Source organism: Magnolia sinica, chromosome 12 (genome assembly GCF_029962835.1).
Source record: "Magnolia sinica isolate HGM2019 chromosome 12, MsV1, whole genome shotgun sequence".
NCBI classification, from domain to species: Eukaryota; Viridiplantae; Streptophyta; class Magnoliopsida; order Magnoliales; family Magnoliaceae; genus Magnolia; species Magnolia sinica.
In genome coordinates this window covers 66,465,824-66,491,512 of record NC_080584.1, presented here as the reverse complement: position 1 = coordinate 66,491,512, position 25,689 = coordinate 66,465,824, and the positions used below count along the sequence as shown (strand labels likewise).

Here is a 25,689-nt window from a genome sequence, read left to right as displayed (position 1 = left end):
GATCACAGGAGAGGGAAAATTGGGGAAAGAAATTTATACCGTTGAAACCTTTTTGGGCTCTAATTGATGTTTATATACCAACCAAACCGTTTATAAGGTCATTACCATTGGGATGAACTGAAAATACCAAAAAAATAAAAATAAAAAATGCCTTACACAAAAATTTATGGCCACTAGAATGATTCAACGATTCACACTCAATCCATACTGTTTTCTCTCGTGTGACCTACTTAAGTTTTGGGTACATATAATTTTTTTGTCGCATATACTAGAATGATCTCTGAAAACGGATGAACGGGGTGGATTTCTCACAAACGTATCGGTGGGCCCCACCTTGCATCCTTGCGCAGGAACCTCCTACTAAAGGCTTTCGCAGGAAATCCGCGTGCGACCATAAGCGCGTGAGGACTGAAATACACTCCTATTCTTGGACGTGCCAAAACGGAGAAACCTCAACGCTTCTTATAAAGCTCTTAACAATCCCCACATCTCAATGCACTTCTCTCCAAAATGCATTTTCTTGTATCAAAATCCTTCCATTTACTTCTATTTTCTTCCCTACTACTTCTTTCTCAAGATCCCATCACAGCCGTAGATCCACTGTTCACCGTCTGTCCATCCGATGCTTCAAATTACACTTCCGGGAGCCAATTCGAAACCAATCTCAACCGTCTACTCCCTTCGTTATCTCCAAATGGGTCCATCAATCTCACAGGCTACTACAACGCTACCTACGGCGAAGACCCCAACATCGTCTATGGCTACTCTCAATGCATGACCAGTGCAACCGAAGAAGATTGCCGAGCATGCCTAAAAAATTCAACGGTTGAGATCATCCAGCGCTGTCCCAACAAAAGGCAAGCCATCATCCGATACTACAATTGCATTTTACGTTACTCGTATCAGTCCATCCCCTCCGAACGTGACACTACCTTTAGGCTTTTGATTTACCGTGTTGAGAACACAACCAATGCAACGACTTTTAATCAGCAATTAGGAAGTCTGATGAAAGATCTGACACTCAAGGCCTCTTCAAAGCCGTCCAAATTATCGACTGGGTCCGTCGATCTGACCGACTTTAAAAACTTATATGGTCTAGCTCAGTGTACCAGAGATTTATCGGAAAGCGATTGCACCGCATGTCTGCAAGTGATGATCAATCAGATTCCTGTCTGTTGTGGTAACAAAACAGGAGGGAATATCTATAGTGTGAGTTGTAACATAAGGTATGATCCATACCTTTTCTTTGATATTTCACCAGAGATCTCTTCGCCACCCCTTCCAGCTTCAACACCTCCTTCAACACCTCCTTCAGAGACCAACCGCAAAACTGATACTCGCAATGGAGATGAAAAGGGTATGTTTCTGTAGAGAATTTTACATATGCAATCACTCTTATATTTTTTTTGTAGAGAATTTAGATGCGCAGTGGACTCTAGCTGCTGGATATGGGATTCTTTCAATGAGATAAGGCTATGAAAGAAGAAAACTCTCAGATTCGATATTTCAACCCTTTGATCAATACGAAAAGATCATTGCGACCGTCCATGTTCAAAACAACTGACCCAAATTTTGAAGTGTTGAAATAACCAAACGGAAAATTTTTATTATTTATCTCCATCCACCTTAGAAAGTAAGGGCTTGTTTGGTCTGTGGGATTAAATGGTATCGAATTGTATTAGATGGGATTAACACCACTCTAATTTTCAAAGATTACCCATATTCTAAGGCTAAAGTTCCTACGTATGGAATCACAATTTATTGGGATGCATTTTATTAAACTTCCACCAAAAAAAAAAGAAGAAGCTATGTTTCTTAGCCCACATCGCTATTTTGGGACCACTGTTATGTGTGCATAACAGCTAACAGTCCATCATTGCAAATCAAGCCAACCCAAAACTCAGTTGGGCCACACCATGCAAAATCAAGCCTCAAAACCTCTAACATCACATGGTATGGCTCACCTGCATTTTGGATTGACACAATTAAAAGGTTTTAATGGTGGGAGTTTTCATTCCAACTGTTTCTGATGATCCGGCCCACCTGAATTTCGGTTCAATCTGATTTTGGATGGTAAATAGAACATGAGGGGGTGCACATGCAAAATGGATGGTTTGGATGTCATGTACACAGTACAGTAGCCCTGCAAAATGTGTTGCAGGACAAGGTTTTGTGGATGATCCAGCTAAAAATGGTACATTAATGTTTTAGATTGTTGGTGAGTCATATCAATTTTTGTTAATTTCTTGAGACTGACTCAAGAGAGTCATGGCCAAATCTAATGAGTTGAAGTCTTTTAAACTGCAAACAAGCCGACTAAATTTGGGGTATGTGGTTTGTTTATTCTAACGGACCCCACGGCAGATAGGTAATCACAATAAGAAATCTCCTCTGATTTTGGTTAATAATGAAAGAAACGGCTAATTTCAACAAAGTGCAAACGAAAGATCATAGGTTTAGAATCTTTAAATCTGAGACTAACGGTATGTTTTCTCTAGATTCACGGGTTCAGAGTGTGGGACTTAATCTATATGCGGAATAGGCCCACGGATCTGTCTGTGCATGGGACATGGCGATCAGGGGTCGGATAGCTTACCTAGCTGAGACGCCGCCATGGAAGCCGGATAAGAATACCAGAATACCTGTAGAACTTAGGATCTTCCTCTCCTTCACACCCTTTCTGCAAATCAGTAGATGGGACTCGAATTTCTGCTATGGTGTAGGATTGGGGACCCAGCTCTCTTTTATAGAATCTGTGGAGAGAGAGTTTGAAACCCATCACAAGTCTCTCTCCCACGCTCCACATTGTAGTATCCTATTACAACTCAAATTGCTGTCTGCGTAAGACAGTTATAGCATTCCAGCCCTAGTACGCAAAGCTGCGCAGATAGACTGCGCAGCACATCACCTGAAGTGGGGCCCACTGTTCTACTCAATCATCCAGTCCAACTGAATGACAATCCAAACCGTTGATCAGTAAGGCCCACTAAACAGAGTTCTTACATTCTCCCACTTGGGCCTCATTAAGCAACGTCAATGATGGTCATATAGAATAATTTTGAAAACAAGTTTTGATCATTCAAGAAAATATCTAAATGGTTAACCAATGAAACAGTTGGACAGTGTGAGTAATGCTATTCAATCTGGTCCATTAAGACAGTCAGTATCGAAACGCGGTAGTCATCACAACATTTAATTTAGGCGAAGTGAGTCTAAGCGCGATCACAAATACTTTCAATCTTAGCGACATAGATCACGGACTAGGAAATGTGGTATAAGGATTACACACTTTAGTGTGATAATATGTGCCTATCCTTAAGAGGTCCTGAAGCTTTTTCATGTCTCCAACGAGACACAACTGTAGTTCCACTTATTCAAAATTTGCGCATATATATAAATAAGTAGAAATAAATCTTTATATCAAAATCATCCAAACAAACTGTATAAAACGAGATCTCTGAGTGTCTGTGAAAATCAAAGTACGCTTAACTCCCACTAACTGAAAACATCTGTGGGATCAATGACTCCCATGGATGTTACATGCTCCTGAAATGGCGTGATAGGGAGCCCTTTAGTGAGCGGATCTGCAATCATCTGCTTAGTGCTGATGAATTCCACGGACACTTGATGATTCTGAACCCTTTCCTTTACAACAAGATACTTGATGTCGATATGCCTCGACTTTGACGAATGCTTGTTGTTACTAGAGAAGGAAATAACAGCCGAATTATCGCAAAATATTCTCAATGGTTTCGGGATATGCTCCAGTACTTGCAAACCTGAAAAGAAACTCTGTAACCATAGTGCCTGATTAGATGCCTCATGGCATGCAATAAATTCAACTTCCATAGTAGATGAGGCTGTAGTAGATTGTTTCACGCTTTTCCACGACACAGCTCCTCCCACTATCATGAAGATGTATCCTGAAGTAGACTTCTTAGTATCGACACAGCCTGCGAAGTCTGCATCTGAATATCCGATCAACTCCAACTGATCAGACCTTCTGTATGTGAGTTCGAAGTCTTTTGTTCTCTGAAGATACCGTAATACTTTCTCTGCAGCTATCCAATGTTGCATTCCTGGATTAGATAGATATCTTCCCAACATTCCAGTGACAAAGGCAATGTCCGGTCGCGTACAGACTTGAGCATACATGATGCTCCCTACTACTGATGCGTACGAAAATTCTTTCATTCGATTCTTTTCTAAATCATTCTTTGGACACTGAAATAAACTAAATTTGTCACCCTTCACAATGGGCGACTTTTCTGAAGCACAATTTTACATGCCATACCTTTCGAGTACCCTAGTAATATAGGCCTTCTGTGACAAGCTGAGCAGTCCAAGTGTTCTGTCATGGCGAATCTCAATGCCGATGACGTAAGAAGCTTCACCAAGGTCTTTCATTTCAAACCCTTGAGATAAAAATTTCTTGGTGTCGCTCAACATCCTGGTATCACTGCTAGCTAACAGAATGTCATCAACATACAAAATCATCATAATGAACTTACTCCCACTAGTTTTAATGTAGATGCATTCATCTGCAGTGTTTTCTACAAAGCCATATGAAGAAATTACTTCATGAAACTTAAGGTACCACTGTCGCGATGCCTGTTTCAACCTATAGATGGACTTCTTAAGTTTGCAAACCAATGTTCTGAGCCAGTAGCTACAAAACTTTCGGGCTGCAACATGTACACATTCTCATTCAGATCCCCATTGAGAAATGCAGTCTTTACATCCATCTGATGTAACTCTAAATCCATATGAGCTACAAGAGCCATTATGATCCTGAATGCGTCTTTCTTGGATACTAGTGAGAAAATCGCCTTAAAGTCAATGCCCTCACGTTGGTTAAAACCCTTGGCAACAAGTCTGACTTTATATCGTTCGACATTACCTTTGGAGTCCCGTTTGGTTTTAAATATCCATTTACAACCAATCGGCCTTATTCCAGTGGGTAATTCTACAAGATCTCATACTTTATTGTCCTGCATGGATTTCAACTCATCTTTCATGGCATTAAACCAACGAGAAGGATCAGCACTTTGTTTGACTTGTGTAAAGGATTCAAGATCCTTTTCCACCCCTATGTCAAAGTCATGTTCATGTAAGTATACGATGTAATCGTCTCGATTTACAGTCCTTCTCTCTCTTTTAGATCTGCTTAATGGTTCAGCTTATTAGGTCTGATCTTGATTTTCCTCATCAGTGGTTTGTATATGAGGTTCTACGTGGTGCTTTACAGTGACTGTAGAATCGACTGCATCATTAATGTCCACGTGATCTGGATTGACTATGACAGGAGTCACAGTCCTTTGTTCCTCAAATACAAAATTTCTTATGTTCGTGCTTCCACTGTTTTTAGTGTCCTCGATGAATCTGGCATTCCCAGTCTCAACAATCCTGATGGAGTGGGAAGGACAGTAGAATCAATAGCCTTTTGATCTTTCTGTGTATCCAATGAAGAAACAACTTATGATTCTAGGATCAAGCTTCTTTTCATGCGGGTTATAAATTTTGGCCTCAGCAGAACAACCCCAAACATGTAGATATCGGAGACTTGGTTTTCTCCCATTCCACAACTCAAAAGGAGTTTTGCTTACTGCTTTGCTGGGAACCCTGTTTAATATATGAACTGCAGTTTTGATCGCATTACCCCACAGAGATTCTGGCAATGTTGAATTGCTGACTATACTTCGCACCATATCCATAAGGGTGCGATTACGTCTCTCAGCAACTCCATTCTGCTCTGGAGTACCAGGCATAGTGTACTGAACAACAATGCCACAATCCTACAGGTATTTAGCGAATGGCCCTGGATTGCGTCCTAATTTGTCATATCTGCCATAGTATTCACCACCATGGTCAGATCTGACAACTTTAATTCTCTTATCGAGTTGATTTTCAACCTCGGCCTTATATATTTTAAAAGCATCCAAAGCATCTTTCTCACTGATAAGGTATAGGCACCCAAAGCGAGAGTAATCATCTATAAAGGTAATGAAATATTTGTGGCCACTCCATGAGGCTGTAGGGAATGGTCCACAGATATCTGTATGTATAACCTCTATTAGATCTACACTCCTAGTTGTACCTTTCTTTCTCGTTCTAGTTTGTTTCCCTTTTATGCAATCAATGCATACTTTATAGTCAGAGAAGTCTAAAGAATGTAAAATTCCTTCTCGCACAAGCCTGTCTAATCTCTCACGAGATATATGGCATAGCCGCCTGTGCCACAACATGGAAGAATTCTCATAGTCTAGTCTTCGCTTGGATACCACTACATTTCCATGCAAGGTATTAATATTATAGACGTGAGAGGCAATCAAGTCTAACTGGTATAAGTTGTTTACTAAAGAGTCGGTTCCAACTTTAATCGAATTAAAGTAAATACTAAAACTTTTATTTTCAAAGTGGAACGAATATCCCAACTTATCCAAATAGGAAATTGAAACTAAATTGCGCCTTATAGATGGCACACAGAATGTATTAACTAAATTCAAAAAATGACCAGACTTCAACTTAAGCCTATAGACTCCTATTGCCTCCACGTCAACTTTGACACCATTGCCTACGTATACTGAGCGCTCCGCATCAGTTGGTGGCCTGGCCTGTAGTAATTCCTGCATAGAAGTGCATATGTGAATAGTAGTTCCTGAATTTATCCACTAGGAATCCACTGACACATCGGTCAGATTAGATTCAAAACAGACAAGAACAGAATGATTACCTTTCTTTATGAGCCAATCCTTAAAACCTTCGCAGTTTTTCTTTAGATGACCCGTCTTTTTACAAAAGTAGCACGGTTTGCCTTTTACCCATTTGCATTTAGATACATTTCCAGATTGATTCTCATGGTTTCCAGATGGAGGACCAGAGAATCCATTATTAGAACCTTGTTTCCTCTTCCTTCTACCTTTATTCCCTTGCCCATGCCCTTGTCCTGAAGTCACCATATTAACATTTTGAACCTTTATCATCTGTCTGATCCTGTCTTCTTCTTGGACGCACTGAGTGATGAGTTCATCCAATATCCACATGTCCTTCAGAGTGTTATAGTTTACCAGGAACGTGCCGAATTGGGAAGGTAGGTTGTTCATGATCAAATGAACCAGTTGATCATCAGTGAGTACAAGCCCTAGAGCATGGATCTTAGAAACAACTTCGATCTGCTCTACAATGTATTCACGGATGTTGCCTTTTCCATCGTAAGATGAGCGAGTCAATTTATTCAGAAGAATGCCTACTTCAGATTTATCAGATTTTTTGAACCGTTTTCCCATTTCTGTCAGGAAAACTTTGGCCTTATCTGTTTCAGGCATGACACCCTTCATCGATTCAGAAATTGAATACTTAATGACTTTCAGGCATGTATCATTTGATCTAAAACATGCAACTCATCTATTATATTTAGCTTCAGTGGCATTATCAGATGGCTTTGGCGGTTCTGGTATTATCAGGGCAAGATCTAATTGAAGACAGCCTAGTACAACTTCAATGGCATTCTTCCATTGGGTATAATTAGACCCATTTAAGGCAGGGACTTGATGCGTATTAGTTGGAATTGAGACTGAAATATAAGAGATACATTTATACTCACATTAGTTCATAATTTCACAAAGCAATTTAGTGAATGTAAACAAATATCAGGCTAAGTTAATCAATTCAGTTGCTAAGGGAGGCATCAACTGAATCATCCAAAATGAAGATGGGCCCAACCATCACATCTTAGTGAGAATCTGTTACATCATCATTATTCCTCCTGTGGGTGGTAATAATAACATGCTAGTGATCCTCCTTAACATAAAGCTAAGTGATGTTAGTCATGTAAATCTGAGACACTCAACACCTGTGGGTTAGATGAGTCTTTCAGCTTTACATTACCAGCACCATTTACTTCACCCGTTCACATGACTGCCAAACGGTAATCGTCTATGTTTTCGTTACCGTACGCATGAAAAGGTGAACGCAACTGTATGCAACCCTCATTATCCCAATGTTATAAGTATGTTTCAATCCTTATCATTTATAAGATGGGTGTCTGATATAGAATGGTTTAACTATATGATGAGATTCTTACATCACTTTCTAAGATGGGTGCAACTTGATCCATGGAATAAGATGAAAGGCTCATCTACCATACTGTCCATCTATTAAATGTACCAGTTTATATGTATACAACAAGATGCCCATAACGAATGAGCAACGATAATGTAGCTCCTAGGAGGGGACCTGATGCAACGGCCTAAATACAACGGGATCTCTAATCAGTGGGTTCTAAAAGAAGTGGACCCGGGCATAAATATTTACAGGTCCGCTAGTCTGAATGAACTGAAATTGGGCCATTATATCTAAATGGTCTGAAATCGGGTCCTGATACCCGAATGGACTGAAATCGGGTCCTTATGTTAAACCGAGCATCAACCCCTCTCGTCACAAGCCAGTGTGAGAGCGAGAGAGAGAGAGAGAGAGAGAGAGAGAGAGAGAGAGAGAGAGAGAGTTCTCACTGTCCACCCAACGCGATGAGAAGAGATGAAGACTCTTCAATCTCCGCTCTCGTTGTCTGCCTAGAGCGAAGAAGAGATGAAGACTCTTCAATCTCGGCTCTCGCTGTCTGCCTGGAGCGAAGAAGAGATGAAGACTCTTCAATCTCGGCTCTCGCTGTCTGCCTGGAGGGAAGACACCGCATTGCATCAGAAGCAGCAGACATGGCTTCCATTAATGAAGGTGCAGACATGGTCGAATGCCATCACTGTCGTCTGCAATTCCTGTTCTCGATGATGACCGACGGCACTCACAAATTGCAGGTAGATCATGGTGACGTTCTTATGGATTTGAAGTCCCCAATATAGATTTTGGGATTAAAATCTCTAATTTCACCGATTTGGAATTGGAATCCCTAATTAGCTAGATTTTAGGGTTTCGAAAAATCCTAATTTCCTTGATTTAGGGTTTTTGAGATCTGGATCCCCAATATTCAGATTTGAGATTTTGAAATCCCTATTTTTATTTTTATTTTTATTTTCTGGATTTGGGGAAGGTCTGGAATTTCTCTAATTTCCGATCTTAGTCCAAAATCTCTAATCCGAAATTCCCAAATACTAGATTTGGGATTCGAAATCCCTAATCTGAAAATCTGAATTTAGGGTTTCGAATCCAAATCCCTAATCTAAAATCTGATTTTAGGGATTGGAAATTGAAGACCTTAATCTTCTAATTTGGGGATTCAAAACCGAAATCCCTAATCTACTCTGGATTTTGGGGTATTTGAATTTCAAAGCCCTAATTCGAATAGTTGTCTTTAAGGTTTTCGAAATTCAAATCCCTGATATGATCAGATATAGCTGGATGTGATCATCCATACCTATGCACAGGATGCTCTGATACCAACTGTGGGACTTAATCTATATGCGGAATAGGCCCACGGATCTGTCTGTGCATGGGACATGGCGATCAGGGGTCGGATAGCTTACCTAGCTGAGACGCCGCCATGGAAGCCGGATAAGAATACCAGAATACCTGTAGAACTTAGGATCTTCCTTTCCTTCACACCCTTTTTGCAAATCAGTAGATGGGACTCGAATTTCTGCTGTGGTGTAGGATTGGGGACCCAGCTCTCTTTTATAGAATCTGTGGAGAGAGAGTTTGAAACCCATCACAAGTCTCTCTTCCACGCTCCACATTGTAGTATCCTAGTACAACATAAATTGCTGTCTGCGTAAGACAGTTATAGCATTCCAGCCCTAGTACGCAAAGCTGCGCAGATAGACTGTGCAGCGCATCACCTGAAGTGGGGCCCACTGTTCTACTCAATCATCCAGTCCAACTGAATGACAATCCAAACCGTTGATCAGTAAGGCCCACTAAACAGAGTTCTTACACAGAGAGCCCTGTCCATCCACAGGCAAATACACCTATCCATGTGGAGCACATATGTGACATTATATCTTTTCATCAAATGGGTTACATGGTTTAGATCTTCAAGTCTAGCGTCAGGCTATTTCGCAACTAAGGTGGGCCATATCATTCAAAACCAATAGATGGTTAGAAAAACTTGTTTTAACCAACAGTTTACTTTGTTCATGGTGGACTACCTGAAATTTTTGACTTTTGTTAGAGAAGATGTAACCTTCGTTTGAATATCGAAAATTTCAATCTGTAATAGGTGTTCTATATTGATACGGGTCAACATGACGGTCGAATCGGGCAGAACTCTTTACCGTAACGGGAAAAATTAGAATAGCCATTACATGTTTTGTCAAAATGACCTAAAATTGAAAACAGGCAAACAAGTCATTTATCTAAATTCAACGCTGATGTCAGATGGATGAGCTCATCTGTTCCGGTCGTTGGACAATGCTCTGCTCACAGCTGGCGGATGCGTTGAACGACAAAACACTTTTAAAAGTTGATGCTGACAGATACGTTGAATGAGATTTTAAAAGCCGACGGGGAAGCGCACATGGGGGACGCGGATTTGCTGTAAAAGCCTTTTGCAAGGAAGTTCCTGCACAAGGATGATGGGTGGGGCCTACTTCGATGTCTGTGAGAAATCTACCCGTTCATCCGTTTTTCAAGTTCATTTTAAGATATTTTACAGAAAATGAAGTAGATCCAGAACTCAAGTGGACCACACGAGAGGAAACAGTGGGTATTCAGTGAGAACCGTTGTACATTCCTGTGGCCATAAAAGATTTACTTAGTCTAAATTTTTTACAATTTCCATCATCCCAGTATTAATGACCTTATAAACGGTTTGGATGGCATATAAAATCAAGGTGGAGCCTAGTAAGGTTTCAACGGTTTATATTTCTCTCTCCAAGTTTACCTCGTGTAGCACACTTGGGTTTTTCACCACCTAACTTCAGGTAAAATATTATAAAATAAGCTCGAAAGACGAACGGACGAGGTAAATTTCCCAGAGATGGCGGTTGCCCCACCCTTAAAGGCTTTAGCTGGAAATCTGACTTTGGTCGGTGCACTGTGGGCCCTACCATGATGTATTTGCTTCATCCATTCTGTCCATCTATTTTTCTAGATCATCTTATTGCATAGAGAAAAAAAAAAAAGAAAAAAAAGAAGTATATCCCAATCTCAAGTAGACCACATTGAAGGAAACAGTGTTGAATGAATTTCAGCCATTAAAAACATTTTGGGGGCCATTAAGTTTTGAATCAAGCTAATCTTTGTTTTTTCCCTTTATCTGGGTCTCTATGACCTAATCAACATATTGGATGTCAAATAAACAGTACAGTGGGCCTTAGGAGGATTTTATTGGTGGATATCCAATCACTATTATTTGCATATGGTGTGGTCAACCTGAGATTTATGTTCTTATCATTTTTTGTATCAAGCCTTAAAATGATCTGTAAAAATGAATGAACGGAATGGATGAAGCATATACATCATGATGGGGCCCACGGAGAACCAACCACCAGCCAGGGGCAGGTGGCAGGAGGAATAGCCAATCCACTTCCCCGCACATGGCATCATTTGGACTCGTCGGGATTCGCGTGGACGACTTATGTGGACGCGGATCGCTGCCGGTGGAAGCGGATTGGCTGGTGTACCACATGATGTATTGACTTCAGGTGGGTCCCATCATGAGGTATATGTTATATCCAAACCGTCCATTCATTTTATGAGCAAGTCTAAAGGCTTGAACTGAAAAATAAAATATATATAAAGATCAGTTGGACCACGCTGCAAAAAGCAGTAGGGTATTGAACTTCTACCATTGAAACCCTTATGGGGCTCACAGAAGCTTCAGACCAATATGAAATTAGTTTTTCCTTTTCATCTTATGTATTTGTGACCTTATTAGCAGATTGGATGGAAAATAAATGATACAGTGAATCCTATAAATTTTTTGACGGTGAAAATCATTATCTTCATTGTTATTTTTGGTGCGGCCCATTTGAGCTTTGGTTATGATTCATTTTTTGTCCAGTGATTTAAAATGATCTCAAAAAATGGACGAACAATGTGAATATAATAAATGCATTATCGTGGGACATGTAACTTTGATCTCTTTGAAATCGTTGTACAACTCGGATCTCAAGGAGCGTCGGGCAAGCGCCTTCGCACTACACGTATCTACACCAGCTGGTGTGTGGTAGCCAATCCGCTTCCGCTGCCGGTAGGGAGATGCTACTGCACATAGTTGTGGGAGTTTAGAAGATAATTACACTTGTCAGAGTTTAAGTACAACTTTTATATATATATATACAGCTGGTGTAGGTACGTAGCATTGGAAGACGAGCGCTGCTCCTCAAGCTCTAAGTTGTACCAACAGCTTAAGGGAGATCAAAGTTATATGAGCCATACAATGATGTATTTATTATATCTACTTGGTTTATCTGTTTTTTAAGATCATTTTAGAGTACCACCCAAAAAATGAATAATATCTAAAGATCAACTGGACCACACCACAAATAGAAGCTGAGTTTATGATTTTCACTGTCAAAATTTTTGTAGGGGCCACCATAATGTTTATTTTCCATCCAATCTGTTCATATCGTCACAGAGACCTGGATGAAAAGGAGAAACAAATTTCATATTGATCCAAAACTTCTGTGAACCCCAAAAGGGTTTCAATGGCATACGTTCAATCCCCTATTGCTTTCTTCAGTGTGGTCCACTTGATTGTTAAATCTGTTTTACTTTTCCTGAACTCGTAAAATGGATGGACGATTTGGATATAACATATACCTCGTGATAGGACCCACGTAACTTGCTCATGGCAATACACCAACCATACAGCTGGTGTGCGAACCGCAACCTTTTTCCAACCAAGGGACGCCAATTGCTGCTCAAAGATGCTTGAGTAGGAAACGGATTGGCTACTCCCATGACACCGGCCAATGGCTAGTGATCGGTGCTATGTGGCTCCACCATGACTTATGTATTTCATCCGTGCCATCCATATATTATTTTAGATCATTTTATGATATGAGACTAATAACGAGGTATATCCTAATCTCAAGTTGACCACATTATAGGAAACAATGTTAAATGAACGTCGACCATTAAAAACTTTCTAGGGCATAAAAGTTTTGGATCAAGCTGATATTTGTTTTTTCCCTTCATTTGGGTCTTTATTACCTAATCAACGGATTGGATGTCAAATAAAAAGTATAATAGACCTTATGAGGATTTTAATGGTGGATATCCAATTGCTATTGTTTTCTCTGGTGTAGTCCACCTGTATCCCTCTAATTTTTGGAAACAAGCCCTAAAACAATATGTAAAAATTGATGACCAGAATGGATGAAACACATACATCATGGTGGGGCCCACGGAGCACCATCAGCCACGGGGCTGGTGGCAAGGGGAGTAGCCAATCCGTTTCCGCTGGGGAAGTGCATGAACAACATATGGGCTCATGCTTTCTTAGGAGAGTAGATTAGGTGAGACCCCAAATGCACCCAAGACAATGTGACACCCCTACCAAGGGGCTGCATTGATGTATGTATTAGCATTATGCCAAAAATGAAACAGATCCAATTACGAGGTGGACCATACCATATGAAATAGAGATGATTGACCATTAATGGAGCACAAAAGTTTTGGATTAAGTTGGTATTTGGTTTTTCCCTTCATTTAAGCCTGTGTGACCTTGTCAATAGATTGGATGACAAATAAATATGACAGAAACATTAAGGTGCACCCAAGGAAGTTTTTAATGGTAGGATGTTCAATCACAACTGCTTCCTATAGTATGGTCCATATAATAATTGGATCTCTTTCATTTCTGGGATGACTCCTTAAAATGTCCTAGAAAAGCGGCTGGATGCTGTGGAAACAGAATACATATATCAAGGTGTGCCCACACAGTAAGGGCTGCGGTCTCACCTAATTATCGGCTTCCCTTTCTCACATCAGTTAATTTTTTAATAGTACTTAAACTTGGTGACCAAGTAATTCAAACTCCTTTAGGCTCATCAGATAAGGGGGATATTCCAAAGGTTCACATTGGGAATTAAGTCAATGCAGTGTTGAGTGCTACTCGTGATAAGATCCTGGGTATTAGTTATTTTGACATGATGTTCGTATGATTGAACTTCTCCGGGTACTTCTGCAAACACTAATGGCTCTTTTATTAGTAATTCATACGTATGCCTGACTCCTGGGCCTCTTTCAGTTGGAAACGGATTGGCTACTCTCACTGCCACCAGCCAATGGCCGCTGGTCGGTGCTCTGTGGGACCCACCATGATGTATGTGTTTCATCCATGCAGTCTATCTATTTTTCCAGATCATTTTATGGTATGAAACCAAAAATGAGGTACATCCTAATATCAACTGGACCACATTACAAGAAACAGTGTTGAATGAGTGTCAACCATTAAAAATCTTTTGAGGGCCATAAAAATTTTGGATCAAGATGATTTTTGTTTTTTTTTTTTTTCCCTTCATCTAGGCCTTTATGGCCTAATCAAAAGATTGGATGTCAAATAAAAAGTACAGTAAGCCTAAGGAGGATTTTAATGGTGGATGTCCAATCACTATTATTTTCCTGTGGTGTGGTCCACCTGATATATATATATATATAGATATATATATATATATATATATATATATATATATATATATATATATATATATAATTTCTAGGTTTAAGCCCTAAAATAATCTTTAAAAATGATTGAACAGAATGGATGAAACACATACATCATGGTGGGGCCCACAGAGCACCGACCACCAGCCACCGGGCTGGTTTCAAGGGGACTAGCCAATTCGTTTCCCTTTCGGGAAGGTTGTTGGAGACTGAAGGGAGTAACTAGCCACCTTGTTGAGCTTGGTCAAAGTATTATTTTACATCGGATACAAAATCACAACCGATTATTTTCTTTGAGGTATATGTATTTGTCCAAAGTATTTTTTTCCAATAGAAAAAGAAGAGAACACTAGCTTGTAAGGCTGAGGACGCTTCTTTATCTTAACATTGAACCTTTCCATGGCCTCTTGTGAGATCACATTCTCACGGCTGTAGTGCGCGATGTAGCGATAGTGGTGGGAGAAGGTCAACTAGATCAGATAGCGAGTCTAGCATTTGATGCAATGTTGGTGATTTATTGGTCATATGGAAGCATTTGGCCTCTTTTCATTAACCACCTTGTGAAGAAATTTTATAGCTACTGCTCCGGTCTTCTAATACTGGAACTTTTAGTGCACGCGCCATTTACCACGAGTCCCACCTACTTTGTGTTCCACTCTTGTATAAACTAGAATCAAACAGTAGAAGACAGCCAATTCATTTTGGGTAGGACATTCACCAAACGTGATGGTAAGAGTCGACCTAGGACTATGCAACCCATCATTGCTTTAAACGGCGTTGACGCAGTAAATGAGTGGGTCCTACTACATTTGGTGCACAAACACCTCATAGTAGCCTGCGGATCGGCATCCTTACACTTTGAAATCATTTATTTTAAGCAAAGATGCTAATTAGTGATTTACCTAAGATTGCTTTTAAAGGAAAATAAATTCATGTTGATGCAGGAGGTAAGAAGAATGAATCCGGAACAGTTATAGTTATCATCGTCTCTGTTGTAATTTCGTTAGTTATAATCAGCACCATTTGCACTTGTTTATGGATGAGGAGCAAGGCAATGAGAAGAAAACCAGGTAAAATAACCTTCTACTTAAGCATTGCTTTGTTAAAGTACAATAACAGTACATCTCTCTCTCTCTCTCTCTCTCTCTCTCTCTCTCTCTCTCTCTCTCTCTCTCTCTCTCTCTCTTTGTTCGTTCTTCTTCTTGTGGGCTGACCAGTTATTAGATGAACCATTGAATGACCCAGAAAATCAAGATCAGGATATCTCAATCACAGCAGCAGAATCACTATTATTTGATTTGGGTACGCTCAAAGCGGCAACGGGTAACTTTTCAAATGCAAATAAACTCGGACAAGGTGGTTTCGGCCCTGTTTACAAGGTAGATTATCAGTGAAACTTGTTGATCCATTTCTGCTCTAGCCTAAACAGTCTTGATTCTGATAACGTAATTTTATACAGGGAAAGGTATATGATGGAAGGGAAATAGCAGTGAAAAGGCTTTCAAGAACATCAGTGCAAGGGATAGAGGAACTGAAAAATGAGGTTGCATTGGTTGCAAAACTCCGGCACAGGAACCTGGTGAGGTTGTGGGGTTGCTGTATGGAACAGCAAGAGAAGCTGCTCGTGTATGAATATTTGCCTAACACAAGCCTCGATTCCTTTCTATTTGGTATGGGCCCTTATTGTAGATATCTGTCTTTCATTATATATCTCCGTATTATATAGTTATGATTGGTGATGGGTGGGCACAATCTTTGCACGGCTCCAAGCATGTTGTACATTGGTACATGAGACGGGTCTTTATGTTAATCTATAATACAACCAGTTGTAGGTGATGATTACTCGCTTGTGCTTGAGAAACAACCATGCTAAACCAGCTTCGATAGATTCATATTTCTGTTAGTTTGATTACAGTTACATCATTATCTACAATTCATGTGTTTTATTGGACTGGTACAGATCCAATGAAGCGACTGCAACTAGACTGGGTCACACGATACAAGATCATCAGAGGAATTGCTCGAGGCCTTCTGTATCTTCACGAAGATTCCCGACTCAGGATAATTCACCGGGATTTGAAAGCCAGCAATATCTTGTTGGATGGAAGCATGAATCCTAAAATCGCAGACTTTGGTATGGCGAAGCTCTTCGGTGCAGACCAAACGGAAGACAATACAAGCCGTATCGCTGGGACATAGTAAGTCTTAAAATCCAATGCCACTCTCATTTTAGATTTCCTAATTCACATAAGGTGGATTCCTCTACAATATTGTAGAATAACCTCGATGTACATTTCTCTGTGCGGGGCCCACTGTAATGTAGCGCCTAGATCCGCTCTGTCAATAAGGTGCACCCCGCGTCAAGATGGGACCCATCTTGAAACCTTTCCGATTGTGTGTGGGGTCTACCATGCTTTCTACATTCCATCCAATCCATTCAGAAGATGTTCCTCACTCCGAAGAGTGGACGATCCAAAAGTCAGGCTTGTCTAAACAATACATGGGCCACATCACATGATTTTAGAATTTTAGGCATGATATGACATGGTGAGTCTTACCTGAGTTTTGGGCCAGCCTGATTTTTAGGCTCCAATGATAACATTTGGTTGTGCAGATGATGTACAAAGTGGATGTCATACACACTTCAAGGTGGGCTCCACACAACGTTGTACAATAGTCTTATTCTACAAAAGTTTCAGAGGAGCTGGGCTCAATACCCATACACATCCTAAAACTTATAGGGACAGGATGTGGAAATCTATATAGTCTATATAGTAGGCCTGTTGTGGATGGAACCTAGTCACCAAATCATTTTGATTACCAATACGAAGCATTCAATTGATGGCCATCCAACGTGTGGTTAAACATAAAATGACTGTAGATGCATGATTTCTAACACCCTGGCCCACCTGATGTGTTCACCATCCTCATTCTAGATCAAGAACATATTGAATGGATTGGATATTGCACCTGTCTCTCAACAGCAGTTTAGAACTTGAAAATGAGCACCTAAACATCCTTCAATTTATTAATGGCATGCAGCGGATACATGGCACCGTAATATGCTATGCACGGCCTGTTTTCGACAAAATCAGACGTATTTAGCTTCGGTGTTTTAGTTCTAGAGATTGTAGCTGGTCGAAAGAACACCCCTTTCCATGATGCTGGACACACAACAAACCTTCTAAGCTATGTAGGTATGAGTTTATAAGATTTAACTTCCTATCAATAATGTAATTAAATGTCTTAATCTGAATATTTACCATGATCGGCCATTGGCAGGCATCGCGATATTGGACTGAAAGAGCAGCACTGGATATGATGGATCAAACACTTGCGGAGCAATGCTCGAGAACTGAGGTGTTTAGATGCATTCATATGGGATTGCTATGTGTGCAAGAAGACACGGCCGAAAGGCCTACTATGTCGTCGGTTGTTCTGATATTCAATAGCCAATCTATGACCCTCTCGGCTCCATCTCCACCAGCATTTTTAATTGGGGGTAGGATGAATTCAGGTTCAATTTCAAGAGATTCTAATTCAAGTACAAGCAGGTCGGATCTATAATGGTTATTGACACCGTGTTCTACAAATGCAGTTACAAGCTATTTAACTATACATAGATTGATAGGGATGATAGACCCATGGTCTAACTGAAGGCCTGACTCTTGATGGAGTGGAATAGAGGAACAGGATTCGTGCATTCTCATATACAAGCGTATGTTCGTAAATTAGACTGCGATTTGTTATTTCTTTTCTGTTTAAGAAGGCAGGCAATAATTCAATTTCTGATTGCGAGGGTCAATGCAACCCAGCTAAGTGTAGTTACTCAACATCGTACAAGCAGCAACTAGGGGCGTACATCGAGTCGAACCGAGTTGAGCTGGCCTCAGCTTGACTCGGCTCAGCCACAAGCTGACCTCAGCTCAGCTTGGTTCGGTCAGCAGCTTGGGCCAAGTTCGAGCCAAGATCACCAATGATGCATTTCCACAAACACTTGGACTGCACCTTCAAAATCCCTCTGTATGTGAAACAGAAACAATGGTTTTATAGGTATTTTAACAAACACCTTAAGTAACATAAAAACCAAGAAAAACTAAGAAAAAAAGGATATTTGTTTCATGTACATACCTTCCTTGCCACCAAACACACTTCGTTGAGTCATTTTATCAAACACTTGGTGAGCAACATCTATGGCAAAGTAACTGTTCACTCCCCAAGTATAGGGTTGTGATGCGGTAATAAACTCGGTGAGAGCGAGGTCGAATCCCAAGGGACTGAAACCTGTACGTAATTTGAAACTAAGTAGAACTAGAACTAGACTAAGATGAAATCTAAATCAAGTGAATATGGAGGACTAATGGTGAAAATATTAATATAAAACTAATGAAATTTAAAGGTAGGAAACTAGGGTGCCAAGGATCCACTTGTAGAGATCAGGGAGATCTACGTTTGATTCATGAACTCAACTAGACTTCGAGTCCCATCTTCATCCAGTTGGAAGATATAACATGAAAATCAAATCTGAACTTCTTTTGATATAGTTTTTAAGAGACAAGATGGATGTAAATTAGAATGGATTCCATCACCAAACCATGCCTATGAGACAAGATAAACAATAAAATTAAACCAATCCATAACCAAACTGAGAGATGTATGAATGTTAGGAAGGATTTCGTCATTCAACCATGCCCATGAGACAATGGTGAACAACAGGGTTCCCAAATTCATAAACCTTATAATGCTAAGAATATGCTCAAAGCTATCGCAGATCTATTGTAATTTCAGTCACAACAAACCATTAAAAACTGAAAGCATTCCATATAATTAAACTAGAATCAAACAGAAGGTTCATCAACATGAATCAGAGACGTAGAATCAGTCTCATCACGCCACAAGTTTCACCTCTTAGCCCTAGCTAAGAGGTTTAGCCCAACATGAATGGCTGGATCCCTTAAACAAAAACAAAATAAAAAGAAAAGAAAACAAATACTACTATCTCTCTCTCTCTCTCTCTCTCTCTCTCTCTCTCTCTCTCTCTCTCTCTCTCTCTCCCCTCCACGTTCAAGTTAAGATCCCCTCCTCACGTTCTCTCTCTCTTTCTTATAAGCAGGGACGGATGGTGGATGGAAGTCGGTGGGAATTTGGACGGAAGTTTCCTTTACGCAGCACAACTACATTTTGATGTGATTTTCTACAAAATCCTTCATCTAATGCGAGATCCAACCCATTCAGGTCCCTTGGACTTGGTCGGCCCAACACTGGAACAATTTTGAACGGCCAGGATCGTCGAACCGATCCTGGCCATATTTGCGAAACAGCCCGTAGCGTCCAGTTCTCAGACGCTCTATAACAGAGTGCGTAACTGATTACGCTGCGATGTCGGTGGGGCCCACTTGATTTTTATGAGAAAATCCAAGCCGTTCGTTAGATGTAGGACAAAAAACTGTTTGAGCATGGACGATTTTGACTGTCTGATGATGCGATCCACAAGATTTCCTTTCTTGCCGTCCATTCTACGCTTTAAACAGTATTCTCCTCTGTATGCAAGCCTGGGGTTGGAAGAACTTCCTATGTACGGTCAGTTTGACCTCCTTATCTCATTGAACGGTGTGGATCATCAAAAAGTATGATGATACTAGCCCACCTAAAGTCGCTTGCAAAGCTCTGTTGCGAACAACGAAAATGCTATTTCCATTTTAAAGACGGACGTTGGGTCAGCGCCTGCTAACGGACTTCGTCTGTTCGATGCACGGCGAGTGCATGGTTCCTCTACACTCCACTCATGTAAAATGGACCTCACCTTGATGTATATGCAAAATCCAATCCGTCCATCCCCTTTATCATCTCATTTAAATAGTTGATACCAAAATTGAGGCATATTCAGATATCATGCAGGCCCCAAATTAGAGTTTTATGGGCTTATCTATCCGTCGGGCCACTTCCATAATGATCCGATGGGTGAGATTTGACTTGTACAGTTAATTTAAGGTCCTCAGGCCATGTATGAAGTTTCAGACTGAACAGATGGTGGAAACCCTGTGATCTTGCATTCTGGCTGACTTTCAAGCTACTTGAGCTTCAGTTTCTCGATTTTCTCGAATCTCTGGCGTGAAAATCTGCCGATCTTGGTCTCCTGGAATCCCGTCCCTGGCCTTGGTGAATTCTGAGCGTTAACTCCATGCTTTTAGCACCTTATTTCGATCTCAGCTTGTAAATACACCCTGCATCACAAATACGATTAAACGAGTCATTAAACAGTATCATACTCGTAAATTTGAGTAATAATTGGGGTCTGATATGCAATATTTGACCCTTAACAGTAATTGAGTCACCAAACTAGTTCGATATGAGCTAGATTTGATCTGAGTCAAGTCGAGTTGGGGCTTGCTCGAACTCAGCTCGAACTCATTTTTGAGCTAAAAAAATCAACTCAACTCGGCTTGAACCGAGTCGAATTGAGCTTTTTCGAGTCGAGTCGAGTGAGCTAACTGAGCTAGCTCGGTTCATGTACACCCCTAGCAGCAACCTGGCACATGTGTGTAAAATCCCATTTTTCAAGGAAGTCCCATCACCTAGATGACATTGTTGAAAAACTTGCATCAAGGTGAGGTAATTAGATACTAGTGAACAGAAGAAATGGACAATTAAGAGGAATTTACCATTGGTCTTCAAGGGTGATTCTCACATTCTAGTGGTGTATTGTTATCCACTCAAGTTGATAAACGGTGAATTTTTACATTTATGTCCTGCAGTTGATGAACGGTCACTACAAGAAAGAGGGTTTTTAGCGATGAAATTTTTAGCGACGAAACACATTTTCGTCACTAAAAGTACACTTTTAGCGACGAAATAGTTTTTCGTCGCCAAAAGTGTACTTTTAGCGACGAAAATTTTCGCAGCTGAAAATCATGGATGAGACTTTTAGCGGCGAAAATTTTCGTCGCCAAAGGCCGCATCCACCTTTTCCACCAAAACGAATTAGATTACTTTTAGCTACGAAAACTTTCGTAGCTAAAAATCATCGTTGAGACTTTTAGCGGCGAAAATTTTCGTCGCTAAAGGTCGCAGCCTAAAAACGAGTGGATTACTTTTAGCTACGAAGATTTTCGTAGCTAAAAAATGTGGATGAGACGTTTAGCGACGAAATTTTTCGCCGCTAAACGGTGCAAACGTTTTACTTGTAGCTACGAAACTTTTCGTAACTAAATATCGTAGATGTGCTTTTTAGCCACAAAAATTTTCGTCGCTAAAGGCTGCAACAAACTTTTCCGTGTAATGAAATGGATTACTTTTAGCTACGAAAATTTTCGTAGCTACAAATCGTGGATGAGACTTTTGGCGACGAAAAGTTTCGCCGCGAAAGGGTGCAAACGATTTACTTTTAGCTACGAAAAATTTCGTAGCTAAATATCGTAGATGAGATTTTTAGCCGTGAAAATTTTCGTCGCCAAAGGCTACACACAATTTCTCGAATCGAGTACTTTTTGCTACGATATTTTTCGTAGCTAAAATTTGTGAATGAGAATTTTAACGACGAAAATTTTCGTTGCCAAAGGCTACAAACAATTTTCCAAAAAATTACTTTTAGCTACGAACCGTTTCGTAGCTAAAAAACCTAGATGTTACTTTGATCGACAAAAAGTTTCGTCGCTAAAGGCCGCAACAATTTTAAATACAAGGATAAGACTTTTAGCGAGGAAAATATTCGTCGCTAAATACTTTTACCTACGAAATATTATATAACAGCTGTTATATAATATATTTCATCATATTCACATTCACATCCATCTAAACTCAAACTATGTAAATTCATCCAAACATAAACTACATTCATCCAAACATAAACTGCATCCATCCAAACACAAACAATCTTATGGAAAAAAAATAAATGAAAAGAGAAAGAATATATAAGAGGTGATCCAGACAAATGAAAAGAAATCAGGTTTAGGTTATAGGTTATAGGTTATAGCTTTAGGGAATTGAGAATAGGTTAAGGTTTAGGTTTAAGAAATCAGGTTCTGGTTCAGGTTCGGTATCGGGTTTAGGTTTGGGTTTTCAAGTTTAGGTTTAGGTTTAGGTTAAGGAGTTGAGATTAGGATTAAGTGTAGGTTTAGGTTTAAGGATTTGAGATTACATTTAGGTTTTAGGTTTAGGTTATATGTTTAGGTTTAGGTTATAAGTATAGGTTATAGGTTTAAGTTTAAGTTACGTTATAGGTTAAGGTTTAGGGAATTTAGAATAGGTTAAGGTTTAGGTTTAAATTAGGTTATAGGTTAAAGTTTAGGGAATTGAGAATAGGTTAAGGTTTAGGTTTAGAAAAATCGGGTTCGGGTTCGGATTTGGGTTTAGGTTTGGGGTTTCAAGTTTAGGTTTAGGTTAAGGAGTTGAGATTAGGATTAGGTGTAGGTGTAGGTTTAGGAATTTGAGAATACATTTAGGTTATAGGTTTAGGTTGTAAGTGTCAGTTATAGGTTTAGGTTATAAGTGTCGGTTATAGGTTATACCTTTAGGGATTTGAGAATAGGTTAAGGTCTAGGTTTAGGAAATCGGGTTCGGGTTCAGGATCGGGTTTAGGTTTGGGTTTTCAAGTTTAGGTTTAGGTTTAGGTTAGGGAGTTGAGATTAGGATTAGGTATAGGTTTAGGTTTGGGGATTTAAGAATACATTTAGGTTTTAGGTTTAGGTTTAGGTTTTAGGTTTTAAGTTTAGGTTAAGGTTATAGGTTTAGGTTAGGTTTAGGTTATAGGTTATAGCTTTAGGGAATTGAGAATAGGTTAAGGTTTAGGTTTAGTTTTGGGAAATCGGGTTCGGGATTAGGTTTAGGTTTGGGTTTTCAAGTCTAGGTTTATGTTTAGGTTAGGGAGTTGAGATTAGGATTAGGTGTAGGTTTAGGTTTAGGGATTTGAGAATACATTTAAGTTTTAAGTTTAGGTTTTGGGATTTGAGAATAGGTTTAGGTTAAGGTTGTAAGTATAAGTTATAGGTTAAGGTTAAGGTTTAGGTTTCGGCTATAAGTATAAGTTTTGGGATTTGAGAATAGGTTTAAGTTAAGGTTATAAGTCTAGGTTTAGGTTATAGGTTATAGGTTAAAGTTTAGGTTTAGGAAATCGGGTTCAGGTTCGGGTTCGGGATCGGGATCGGGTTTAGGTTTGGGTTATAGGTATAGGTTTTGGGATTTGAGAATAAGTTTAGGTTAAGGTTACGAGTCTAGGTTTAAGTTATAGGTTAAAGTTTAGGTTTAGGCTATAAGTATAGGTATAGGTTATAGGTTAAGGTTAAGGTTTAGGAAATCAGGTTTGGGTTCGGGATCGTGTTTAGGTTTGGGTTATAGGCATAGGTTTTGGAATTTGAGAATAGGTTTAGTTTAAGGTTGTAAGTATAGGTTATAGGTTAAGGTTAAGGATTAGGTTTCAGCTATAAGTATCGGTTTTGGAATTTGAGAATAGGTTTAGGTTAAGGTTATAAGTCTAGGTTTAGGTTATAGGTTAAGGTATAGGTTTAGGTTATAGGTATAGGTTTAGGTTATACGTTAAGGTTTAGGTTTAGGAAATCGGGTTCGGGATCACGTTTAGGTTTGGGTTATAGGCATAGGTTTTGGGATTTGAGAATAGGTTTATGTTAAGGTTGTAAATATAGGTTATAAGTTAAGGTTAAGGTTTAGGTTTCGGCTATAAGTATAGGTTTTGGGATTTGAGAATAGGTTTAGGTTAAGGTTATAAGTCTAAGTTTAGGTTATAGGTTAAGGTTTAGGTTTAGGTTATAGGTATAGGTTTAGGTTATAGGTTAAGGTTTAGGTTTAGGTTATAGGTATAGGTTTAGGTTATACATTAAGGTTTAGGTTTAGAAAATCGGGTTCGGGTTCGGGACCGGGTTTAGGTTTGGGTTATAGGTATAGGTATTGGGATTTGAGAATAGGTTTAGGTTAAGGTTATGAGTCTAGGTTTAGGTTATAGTTTATGGTTTAGGTTTAGGCTATAGGTATAAGTTTCGGTTATAGGTTAAGATTTAGTTTTAGGAAATCGGGTTCGGGTTCGGGATCGGGTTTAGGTTTGGGTTATAAGTATAGGTTATAGATTATAAGAATAGGTTTAGTTAAGGTTATGAGTCTAGGTTTAGGTTATAGGTTTTGTTTTAGGTTTAGGTTATAGGAATAGGTTTAGGTTATAGGTTTAGGGAAAGGTTTAGGAAATCGGGTTCGGGTTTGAGATTAGGTTTAGGTTTGGGTTATAGGTATAGGTTTTGGGATTTGAGAATAGGTTTAGGTTAAGGCTGTAAGCATAGGTTATAGGTTAAGGTTAAGGTTTAGGTTTAGGTTTAGGTTTAGGTTTCGGCTATAAGTATAGGTTTTAGGATTTGAGAATAGGTTTAGGTTAAGGTTATAAGTCTAGGTTTAAGTTACAGGTTAAGGTTTAGGTTTAGGTTATAGTTATAGGTTTAGGTTAAGGTTATATGTTAAGGTTAAGGTTATAGGTTTAGGTTTAGGTTAGGTTATAGGTTATAGGTTTAGGTTTAGGTTATAGTTATAGGTTTTGGGATTTGAGAATAGTTTTAGGTTAGGTTATAGGTTATAGCTTTAGGGAATTAAGAATAGGTCAAGGTTTAGGTTTAGGAAATTGGGTTCGGGTTCGGGACCGGGTTTAGGTTTGGGTTTTCAAGTTTAGGTTTAGGTTTAGGCTAGGGAGTTGAGATTAGGATTGTAGGTTTAGGTTTAGGCATTTGAGAATACATTAAGGTTTAGGTTATAGGTTTTGGGATTTGAGAATAGGTTTAGGTTATAGGTTTAGGTTTAGGTTTAGGGATTGGAGAATAGGTTTGGGTTATAGTTATAGGTTTAGGTTTAGGTTAAGGTTATATGTTAAGGTTAAGGTTATAGGTTTAGGTTTAGGTTAGGTTATAGGTTATAGCTTTAGGGAATTGAGAATAGGTCAAGGTTTTAGTTTAGGAAATCGGGTTCGGGTTCGGGACCGGGTTTAGGTTTGGGTTTTCAAGTTTAGGTTTAGGCATTTGAGAATACATTAAGGTTTAGGTTTAGGTTTTAGGATTTGAGAATAGGTTTAGGTTATAGGTTTAGGTTTAGGGATAGGGATTTGGGTATAGGTTTAGGTTATAGGTTTAAGTTTAGGTT

The 25,689-nt window shown here is 39.5% G+C and overlaps 1 pseudogene; it reads left to right on the top strand.

Annotated features, from left to right (window-relative positions):
- The first annotated feature begins 430 nt into the window (after nucleotides 1-430).
- On the top strand, nucleotides 431-18,374 carry LOC131221553 (cysteine-rich receptor-like protein kinase 6; annotated as a pseudogene).
- The last annotated feature ends 7,315 nt before the right edge of the window (nucleotides 18,375-25,689 follow it).